Here is an 11,787-nt window from a genome sequence, read left to right as displayed (position 1 = left end):
AGGAAGGAAGGAAGGAAGGAAGGAAGGAAGGAAGGAAGGAAGGAAGGGAGGAAGGGAGGGAGGAAAGGAGGGAGGGAGGGATGAAATTTAGGGTATCAAAGATGTAGTTTGTCCAACATTAAAGCCCAAGTCTTCCAAATCCCAACACAGTTCCTGCTATTATGCTACAGTGGCTCCTAATACTAAATGAATCTGAGTTTGTTGGAGAAAGTGTATATGGAGGAGGGGGAGGGGGGGATATATTGTTAACCAATGAGCATTTACTAAGTGCCTGCCAGGTGCCAGTATTAGGCACTGGGGAAGCAGAGGAAAAAACAATCCCTTCTCTCAGGGAGTTTACATTCTATTGGGTATAAAGGTAGAAAAGACCCATTTCTTCAAATGGCAGAAGAATTAGCATTCATAGTGTATCTTAGAAGTCACTAGTGACTTGAACCTTCGGGAGCTAGGGAATCCTTGAGGAGAGAGAATAGACTACCAAATTAGGTCAGAAGAAGGAAGAGAGGTCATTAGGCAGATCCTCCCTATAGGCTTTTAACAACACAAATAATGCAGGTGGCAGTCACAAAATTAAACCTGTTAGTGGAAATCTGTAAATTATCTACCAACACCTTATTTGGCATTCATCGATCTTCCATTGAGACTACAATATAGTAGATGTGTGTATAAGATGCTTAGAAACTCCACAAGGAGGAAAGAGCTGTTCAGAAAGTAGATAGGAGGGCACCCAAGAAAACTAGACTGACTTTGCAGTTCTTCCAGATGGAGGCTATTTCTGGATGTGTGGCTCAAAATGACCTCAGTGCACCTTTGTCAAACCTTTTTCAGGTGAGTTCAGGTAGTTCATTTGCTATTATAGTTGTCTGTATTCATGTGTTGATTGCTTTATAATCATCCTTAAACCCTGCCTTTTTCCTGAAGCTGATAGGCATACCAAAAAGCAATTGTTTCCTTTTTGTCTGAAGACCCCAAATCTACTGATTGCTAAACTTCTCATTGAATTAAAGAGCTTACTGGTATCCTTCCCTTCAATTCAATTCAAATTGAAATGTGGAAGGGACTTTGCCAGGTGGATGGGAGTGAAAAGTTATATCCATTAATAAAGTAATAAAATAAACAATAATAAATATAATAATAATAAAGTAATAGTAATAAAATACAGTAATAAGGATAGCATCAATAAAACTTTTATTACATATATGTATTTTAAAAATATATAAACAAATACATAGGTGTTTATGTTTTATTACAAAAACATAAGCTTAAAATTCAAATACCAAACAGCAAGAGATATATATGTATATACACATACACATATATACACATTCACACACATATACATACATACTCATATATAGGAATAAAGTAAAGCCCAAAATTGCTACATATTTATCTTCAAGAATTTTCTGGAAAATATATATGCATCTCTAAACACACATTTACCCAGATTCACTAACTGCAAGTCATTTAGAATTTTTTGCTTTGGATGATAATTTGTACAGTTAACATAAGGAATATAAGGACCAATGACTTCCATTGAAATGTTATCCTCCTGTGGGGGGTGGGGAGGGCAGGTAATGTGGTTTCTCAGAGACTATCTGCTAAAGTATGTGAAGTCTTAGGCCTCAGTTAGGTGACCTTGGGGGAAAAATGAAACTCTGGAAATCCCCTTGTCACCCCACCTGCCAAATAAAGGAATGTTAACAGAACAGCCAATCAATTTAAAAGATTACATGAGGAAGGGGAGGGTTACTATTTTTGAGCAGTTTTTGGCTATTTAACCCAATTTTGGCTTCTGTATGGCAGCCTCCTCTCCCTGGATTTTTTTCCAGTGACTGGACCTCCCACTTCTCACAAGATTCTAATAAAACTTTCTACCTTCACTTTGAGAGGTCTCTGAGGGTCAATTTGGGGTTACGGTCTCTGAATCCGACGCTGTTTTGGGGGCTTGTGTCCCGGGATCACATGACTCAATGGGAACGACCACCACCCCTATTTGGAGGCAGGTGCCCATGGGACACTTTATTCCTGTGGTCTCCAGAGCAGGGTGCAGATGTTGGATTGATTGAGCTCGAAGTCAGGAGAACCTACACTCATGTAGCCCAAAGGTAAGCACTCGGGAGTCTGGGAGTCAATTGGCTGGGACGAGGGAGACCCAAGGAGAAGAGCCTCTCACATAAATTGTGTGGTGAAACAGACTGCAAATGACCCCAGGGGAAAGGACTCTCCGAGAACGCTATTGGGTGACTGCTGGCAGGAGGGAGACTCCTGTTGAGATAATTTGGAATACAGAGAGTCTAAGGGTGGTCCTCGTCAAATTATGGGGAAAACGCAGTCCAAACCCCAAAATCAGGAGCAATGTTAGGAAGTGCCAGCTAATAGTCCCTTGGGAGATAGGTTACAGAATTGGGATGAGCTGTCAAAATATAAAGGGAAGGATGAAAAAAAATGATCAAGTGAAACTGGCTTGTATATTTGTTCTTTGTGTTTCTGTGTGAAGTGTCTATCTGTGTAACTAACAGCCTCAGTGTTCAAGGACAGGAAGAGCTACTGTTGAACTTTCTTGGAATGCAGCTTTCTCTTTGTCAAAGAGAAATACTTGTTTAGGTTATATGATGCTAAATGCAGGTCTAAGAGTGTAGGAGAAGTATCAGGTCAGAATTAGAAAGAAATAAGGTATGTGTGGTTTTAAAGGAGCTTTAATCAAAGACCAACAGAAGGATGAGTACACAGTAGGAAAAGCAAGAAGGTTTAAGCATGTAGCAAAGGAAGGAACATGGTAGGAAGTTCAGATAGGTATAAGTTATTTGCTATTGAAAAGTGTGAACAGAAGTTTTAAGATTTTTTTAAAAGTTTGAAAATCACCTCCTCTTCATTCCACCCTGACCAAGTGGAGTGAGGAGAAGGAGGGAATCTTCTCCCCTCAGATCAGAGGCAGGCAGAATAACATTTAACTATTTCCTGCCTCACCTAAAAGAGGAAAGTTTTGTGTATCAGAATGCAACTGAAAAGCAACTGGATACATTCTGGTCATTTTTGAAGAATGTCACTCCTAATTCAATGCTAAAGATAAATAGTATTTGGCACTGAGGCAAATTAGGAAAATACATAGATCTGTAAAAGAGACACCTCAGAGGTGAAGCTTTGAGCTCTCCAGTACAGAAGGGGACACCAGGGTCCCACTCACTCAACTGACAGATTCAAAGCTCTCACTTTCAAAGAAGTTTCTAAGGAGTGGACACATAAGTGAAACTTATGGGAGTAAAAGTTAGAACAGCTAAAAACATTTGAGCAGATTTTGTTAAAGCCTCTCCCACCAGATCAGATTAAGGAAAGAGAGTGCTGAAGAATAGTAGGGAATTTGAGTTACCCTCCCCGACTTGAAAAAGGGAGGGGGGAGAGGCATAGCAGCTATATCAAGGGTCCCACTGGCAACAGCCCTGGGCCCCTGGGTACCCTGAAGCCCACACCTCTAGGAATGCAGATGACCCTCTCTCCTTTCAAACCCCTGGGTCCATAACCAGTCTCTGCAACTGTGGGGAGAGGAGAAAAGCCTCTGCATTTGGTTTATGGATCACCACATTCACCATCTATGTGAGATTCCAGAATGTAATTGATTTCTAGTGATAAATTGATCAGTTGTGTGGCACCAAGAAAACTTTAGTTCTCTGTAACTTCAAAAACTGGAGTTTTAAGGTTACCAGATTGGTAATTCATTTGTTTTTATTTAAAAGTTCAAATTTTAGAACATAATAATTGTGTATAATATTGTTACTGGTAAACAGTTGTATTATCTATGTTGTATGAGAAGCAGTTTCTCTTAAAGTCTTGAAGTATTGTAATTTGGGAAATCATAAGCTTCCAAGTCTATCTTTGTTTAAAAGGAAGTTTCAGTTAAGATTGTTTAAACTTGTAAGATTGTCAACTAAGTTATTTGGCTACTGTTTTAATGCTAAAATCTAAAATTGTTCATTGATTGCTGTATGTGGAAAAGGGGAGACTGGATGAAAACTTTATTTTGACTAGTTCTGCTCATTCAGAACAGTCCTCCTGCATGATATATGATGTTGTAAAACTGCCAAAGCCCCTAGAAATTATCTCCATTAGGCAAGGTCATTCAGCCTGGGAAGGGAGCTTGTTTTAGTTATGAAGCTCCTAAACAATAAACTTGACTTGCTGAGAAGTAGCAAGTCTATGTACAAAAGCGTAAAAAAGGATCTCTAACAATTGGCTTTACCAGGACAAGTTAAAAAAAATTGTGAAAGGAAAGATGTTAAAGGGAATCCCTTATGTATGTGAGTACTGGTAAATCTTTTTGTTATATTGCAATTCAAAGAGAGTAAATTGATGTTGAGGTAAAAAGGTTTTGGGACTATAGTGCATGTGGATGCTTTGTCCAATTAGGTCCCTATTTTTCATCTTTATGGCAATTCAATGGAAAGTTAGTCATAAGGCAAATTATGAAATTTTGCTGTTTTAAGGATATTCTTCCAGAATATTTTTGAGAATAATTGGATGCACAATTAATTAGCTTGTGAGGTAGACATTAACTTCTCTGTTTATTTACTCTAGGATTCCAGTACAGAACAGTTAGTAATAGAGATCAGAGGGTTGAGAAGATAAATGAAGATTTGGTTAGAAATAGGGATTACAGTGAGTTCAGATTAAGCATAGTCTCAGGAAGATAGGGAAGCTTGGGAATTAGATGCAAATCTATTAGAGCAATAATTTACAATACTGATGGGAGATTTGATTTTTATGAAAAAGAATAAATATAGAAATGAATACAGGTTATTTGAGCCTCACTTTAGAGATGTTCCTTAACCAATGTGAGATTATAATCATATCTTGTGATTATATATCCAATGATTGTTGGAGCTTGTTATTTAAGATTTGATGGGACTGTTAACTGGCTATTCCTCTGAGTCTAACTCCAGGTATAGATATTAAGAAAGGCTGTCCAAGCTATCTGAGCCACTGATCCATGATGCCAGACCCTATGAGGTACAGGTATGGAAGGCCTGTGAAGTATGGGTATGGAAGGTCAGGAGAACTACTGTTCCGCATGAGCTGAGGTAGGATTCTCCTGACTCCACCCTCCTGGTAACACCTGGCAGACTCTGAGCTTGGCTCAATGCAGATTGCAGCCTGGTATACATTTTGCCTGAAACTGACATTCTGAAGTTGGGGAAAATGGTTCCTTCATTACAGTTTTGTCCCCATCCTTGGTGGCAAGTTTCAATAATCAAAAGTTTTGAAAACACAACAACAAATCTATTAAATATTTGATTCTGGGACATCTCAAGTTTCTATAAGATAAAGCTATTAGGCTTAGGATTTCGTGTAGGTATTCCTGTATAAATCAAGGTCCTTTAGTTCTTTGTAATAGTATAAGGACAAATAGATCAAGGGTTTGTGGAAATATTATTCTGTTATTTAGTGAGTATCACACTTGTCTCAGCTTTCTCATAATTAGTCAATGTTAAAAGGAGGATAGTTTTTGTACTTGGTAAAAATTTCAATTGTTTGAATTGTGAGTTTAATGTGAATCCCTTAGTGAAATCCCATCCTCTTAGTGGAAGAATTAATAATGGATTAACGCAAAATACAAAACAAACAAACTGATTTTAATGTGTGATCACAACAATTGATCAAGACTCCAATTTTAATTTTGTAAGAATGCTAAGGGTTCTGGAGTGGTCATTTAGATTGGTTCCAATTTAATTAGAACGAAGGTTCCTTTTGTAGGTAAATGAATGAAAGAAGGTGGCAGAAAGAGAAGATGGGATGCAGAACTGAAAATGGATGACCTTAAACAAGGACTTCCGTCAGATGGTATACCCCTGTGTAGCAGCAAGCACCCCAGCATTCCCAGGGTGGCTGCCAACACAGGTTCTTAGATCTGCTTTGCTAAAGGAAAGCAACTGAAAATTGGTTAACAAGCTTACTTTAATCAGTCAAATATATATATATATCGTTTACCTAGTTCAGGGGAAAAAGGTCAGCACCCTGAACTTCGGAGTATACAGACAGAATTATAGAGACAGAGAAACAGATCAAGTAGACAGGTTTCCAAACTGTCCAACTATCACATCTACACCAAATCAACATCTGGGTTTTTCAAAGCCAGGGGGCTCTCAACAATGGCTTCCCAGAGTTTCATCTGATCAAATCACAGAACACTTCTCAAAGTGACCCCCAAAGCAAAGCCTCGAATCAGGGATTATATAGCCTTCTCCTGGGTCAGAGAATATAACCACCCTCTTGACCCACTGCCCAATCACACAGCATCAAGGTGTGGGCATTCCTGAAAATGAAGCCTCCTGCCACAGGCTGCCATGTGACCACATTCAGCATATTAGGAAGCAGAATATATTTTCAAATCAAAGAAGATTCTCAGAGTCTCTTAAGCCTATCAAAGGGCCTAAGGGCAGGGAAGATCTTTAAATTTGCATTTCTATTACACCCTGCCAGACAACTGTGAAAAGAGACATTTGGACTTTGAAAGGGACAATTATTTGTTATTGTTTTCTTTTGAATCTCTGTATCTGCACTCATAAAGGGGACTATGCCCTTGTATGTTGATGCAATGACGGGAATTAGAATTAAGAAAAGTGGGGAAATTTCAAAGGTATTAGACTATCTTTTAGCTGAAGGAGAGGTATGTGGGAAGCTCAACTTATCCAATTGTTGCGTGAGAATTTACTATAACGGGGCTGTAGTAAAGGAAATTACACAAGATATAGGGAAATTAGCACATGTCCCTGTACAGATTTGGCAGTCACCTTTTAATACATCTTGGTGGTCCTGGTTTGGAGGAAGTTGGTGGAAACAGGCCTTGTGGTTTCTGCTTGTAGCTATTAGTGGGATTATATTGATTCCTGTGTGCCTCCCGTGTATGATCAAGTTGATCACAAATATAGTGCAAACTGCCCTCACCAAAATGATCAGATTGGAGACAAAGACTACTGAGGGAATTAGACTGATGATTTTAAAAGGGCAAGGTTGGGAACCAGTACCTACCACCACAAGGTATGAACCAGAAGGAACTCATGACTTAGAGAATTGTTGTGAAAATATTCTTTGATTATTCGAGGAGAAGGAATGTGAAAGAATGCTGAGAAATTTCTAATGAGAAACCACAGTAGGGTATAGAAGAGGAGGGATTGTGTGTGTGTGGTAGAGCAAGTAATATAGTTTCTCAGAAACTATCTGCTAAAATATGTGAAACCTTAGGCCTCAGTTAGGTGACCTTGGGAGAAAAATGAAACTCTGGAAATCCCCTTGTCACCCCACCTGCCAAATAAGGGAATGTTAACAGAACAGCCAATCAATTTAAAAGATTACATGAGGAAGGGGAGGGTTATGATTTTTGAGCAGTTTTCGGCTATATAACCCAGCTTTGGCTTCTGTATGGGGGCCTCCTCTCGCTGGATTTATTTTCCAGTGACTGGACCGCCTGCTTCTCGAGAGATTCTAATAAAACTTTCTACCTTCACTTTGAGAGGTCTCTGAGTGGTCAATTTGGGGTTAGGGTCTCTGTACCCCACACACTATGAAATACTGTTTTGTTTAAGAAAATATAATGATTTAGTTTAGTTCAATGAGGTCAAAAAAGAAGGATTGGCCATATCTGGGTTGGTTCACTAAATAGTGAAAATAAAAATAAACAAACAAACAAAAAACTTTGGTTCAGTAAAAAAATAATATTTAGGTTCAGTTTGAGGTTTAGCAGATGAATGTCACTCATTCCAATTTTTAGTTCAATATAAATATTAAACCATTAGGGCTAGACAGAATTCAGTGTAGGAATTCAACTAAAATCCTACCTCCTACAGGAAAGCCTTGCTCAATCCCTCTTAATCTTAGTATCTTCTCTCTGTTAATTATTTTATTTTTATCCTGTATATTGCTTGTTTGTGCATAATTGTTTGTTGTCTCCCTCATTCAAATGTGAATTCCTGGAGGGCAGGGACTGTTTTCTAGCCTCTTTTGAATCAGCAGCTTTTACCACTACAAAACAAGGTAGGGCTTCAGGTTGGGAGACAGGTGTAGCTTCCAAATCAATTCTGAAGTTCCACTAGTTTGTGATTTTTAATTTTAGTCCTCTAGGACTTTATAATCTAGTTAGAAATACCCAACATTATAGTCATACAAGGGGATGAAGAACATTTATAAAGCATTATGTAAATGCAAACGAGTATATGTGGTGTTCTACTTTGGGCATGCTAATGTTGTGATGAATATATTTATCGACATCCTTTCAGATCTCTTTACCATTACTTAGAAGACTTGTGAGATTTGGATTATCAAAGAAACATGTACATGCATATTAAATTATTTTCCTAGGGCAATTAAGTAATGCTATACTTCATTTTATACCAGTGATTCTATGAACCCTAGGGGTACCAGGGAGTTCTTACAAGGCCCAAAATTCCCATACAAATCCACCATTGTCTTGATATTTATTCCAGAAACTTTCATTTCCTCTTTCAGGTTTTCAGTCTCTGAAAGATATAAAACAATAACAGATCAGAGTTCTAATCCTACTCTAGGCACTGACCATGTGACCCTAGGTAAGTCACTCATCTGTCCCTCAGTTTCCTCAATCTGTAAAATGAAGGCTTTGGACTGAATGGCCTCTGAGGTACATTTTATCAACAAATCTGCAGCCTTATGATTTCTTAATGCCCTCCCTGCTGAGAATCTTGCTGCATATTTCACTGAAAAACTGAAGCCATCACTGAGAATTCTTCTTCCCTCCTCTTTATCTCACATTATCCACATGTCTCTGCTACCTTCTCCTCCTTCATCTGTGTCTCAGAAGAAGAGGTGACACTATTACCAAGAGTAACTCTTTTCTATGTGCAGGCTATCCCATTCAATCCAGGAAATTGCCCTCCTATAATCCCCACCTTCTCACCTATCTGCAGTTTCTTTCCTGTTTTGCTGCTTCCCTGCTGCCTACAAACACGTCACGTCTCCCCCATTCACAGAACACTCTTACTTGTTCCATCCCTCTCTACCAGCTATCATCTTGCATCTCTCCTCCCTTTCATGGCTAAACTCATTGAGGAGATCTATAATAGATGTCTTTATTTCCTCTCCTCTTATTCTCTTCCTAACTCTCTGCAATCTGGCTTCTAACCTAATCATTCAAATGCAGCTGCTCTCTCCAAAGCTACCCTAATCTCTCTGCTGACATCCAGTCTCACATCTCCAATTGCCAATTAGACATTTCCAACTGGCTGTCCCATTGACATCCCAAACTCAAGACATCCAAAAATGAACTCTCCACAGCCCCTTCCCCAACCCACTTCTCTTCTGAGCTTCCCTATTACTCTTTGAGGCCACCACCACTAGCCTTCCAGTCACCCCAATGTGCAACCGTGTGTCATCCTTGTTTCCTCAAATAATCTATTGCCACTTCCTGTCCATTTTACCTTCATAGCATCTCCCCTGTGCATCCCCTTCTCTTTCTTTAACACTGCCCCCGGTCTGATGCAGGCCCTTATCACCTCCTACTATGTCACTAGTCTGATGGTTGGTCTCCCTGCCTCAAGTCTCTCCCCACTCTAGTCCATTCTTCAACTCAACTAAAGTACAAGTCTGCCACATTGCTCCCTATTCAAATAAATTTCAGTGGCATCCTATTGTCTCTAGGAACAAATATGAAACTCTGCTGGCATTCAGAGACCTTCACAACCTGGGCCTCTCCTACCTTTCCAGTCATCTTATACCTTACCCAGCCCCTACCTCCCACTCCGAACTCCACAATTCAGTGACATTGACTTCTTTGCTTTTCCTCCAATAAGCTGCTAAGTCTCCTGACCCCCGGCTATCCCTCAAGTTTGGAGAATTCTCCCCATTCACCTTCCCCTCCTGGCTTCATGTACCTACAAATATAACATCTGTGTTTTCCTAACCAAGTAGAATTCTGTAGACCTTGTGGAATAAGCTTCCCCCTCTCCCCTTTCCCTACTAAAGAAGTAATGGCAAGATAATTGCTTTTGCATGTGGCAAAATAGAAAAGGGAAGTTAGGAAGTTAGATTGTATTCCTATAGCATCATTAAAGGGAATTCTGAACAAAATATGCCTTATACAAAATAAAATGAAGCCCACAGGTAAACAATATAGGGAGAGCAACAGAGACTCCTTCTAGGAATGATCATTATGAGTTAGTTCCAAGCATCTACCTCCCTCAGTAATGAAGTTTACGCATCTCTGAAGATCAATATATCCACAATGAAGAGGGTCTAGGTCTAGGATAGGGGTAAGGAACCTGTAACCTCAAGGCCACATGTGACCCTCTCCACTTGAGGATCTAGAGGGCCACATGTGGCCTCAAGACCAAAGGTTTCCCAGTGCTGGTCTAGGACATTCTTTTCAAGATTAACCTATTCTTAAAATATTTTGCTGTGTTTTTTTTTCCTTGAGGGTGAGATTATATGCAAATAGTCTCCCTCAAAACCTGCTTGCTTCTCCTTATTCCACAACTTCTGTCACTGGCACCAGCATTCACACCTAGCTGACTTCCTGGAGTCATGTGGAACTCTTCTCCAGTTGCTGAATTCTACTGATTCCACCTTACCAATATCTCCCTCCTTTTTATTCCTACTCTCAATACCCCTAGTACAAGCTTTCATCACCTGCAACCTGCACTACAGTATTGAGTATGAGGTAGGAGATGACACATACCTTTCCTTTTGGGCGTTCACAGTCTGGGTGAGGATACAGGATTCACACCTTGGAAACAGGAAATAAGACAGCTAGATTAGAACTCAGGACTCAGAAGTACATTGAAAGACAAAATGGAAATGTTCAAAAGAGCATCGGATTTGGAGTTCCAATCCAAACATGTCTCTGTTCCTTATTAAATATATGCATTTCGACCTCTCTGGGCCCCCATTTCCTCAAACAACAAGCTCTTATTCAGTACATACCAGATGCCAGACACTGTGCTAGACAGAGGCCATAAAAAGACAGAAACAAAATGGCCTCTGCCCTCTAGCAGCTTATATTTTATAGAAGACAACACATGGACAGAAAAGTAGGTGCAAAATAATTGTAAGGTAATTTGGGACTGGTTGGGGTGGAAGCACTAACAGCTGGGGAGATCAGGATAGGATATGTCTAGGAGGTGGCAGACTGAATCTGGAAGGAGGCTGGGCATTAGAAGATGATGAAGTGAGGTACATTCCATAGCCTTGCACTCTCCCCCAAAGCCTTTGGAGACAGGTCACTGAATGTCATTTGCAGAGAATAAAAAATGGGCCACTTAGGCTGAACTAAAGATTGCATGAAGAAGAATCATGCGTATTTATGGAAAGATAGGTTGTAATTAATTATAAGGGGCTTTAAATGCTAAATAGAGAAATTTGTATTTTATGCTAGGTCAATTAGGAGCAACTAGAGCTTCTTGAGTAGGAGAAGGATATGGTCAGAACTGTATTTTAGGAATATCATTTTGGGAGGAAATTTGTGGAGGAAAGATTGGAGACAGAAGAGATTGGAGGGAGGAAAAACCAGGAGATTGGTATTGCAATAGTCCAGATCAGAAGTGATAAGGGTTTGAACTAGGATGGGGGTCACCTACCTGAGGGGAGTGAATAGGGCTGATGGAGGAGATGCTAAGGAGGGTGAATTGAACAGTCTTAGCCAATGATTGAACATGGAGGAAGAAGAAACAGAGGCACTGAGTGAAAGGGAAGAGTCAAGAATTACTCCTACTTTGTGAGCCTGAATAACTGGAAAGATGGTGGTATCCTTAACAGAAATAAGAAAAT

Source organism: Petaurus breviceps, unplaced genomic scaffold (genome assembly GCF_028583685.1).
Source record: "Petaurus breviceps papuanus isolate PSGF00001 unplaced genomic scaffold, PetGlider_PUasm1.0 229, whole genome shotgun sequence".
Taxonomy (NCBI): domain Eukaryota; kingdom Metazoa; phylum Chordata; class Mammalia; order Diprotodontia; family Petauridae; genus Petaurus; species Petaurus breviceps.
This window is presented reverse-complemented; position numbering follows the sequence as displayed.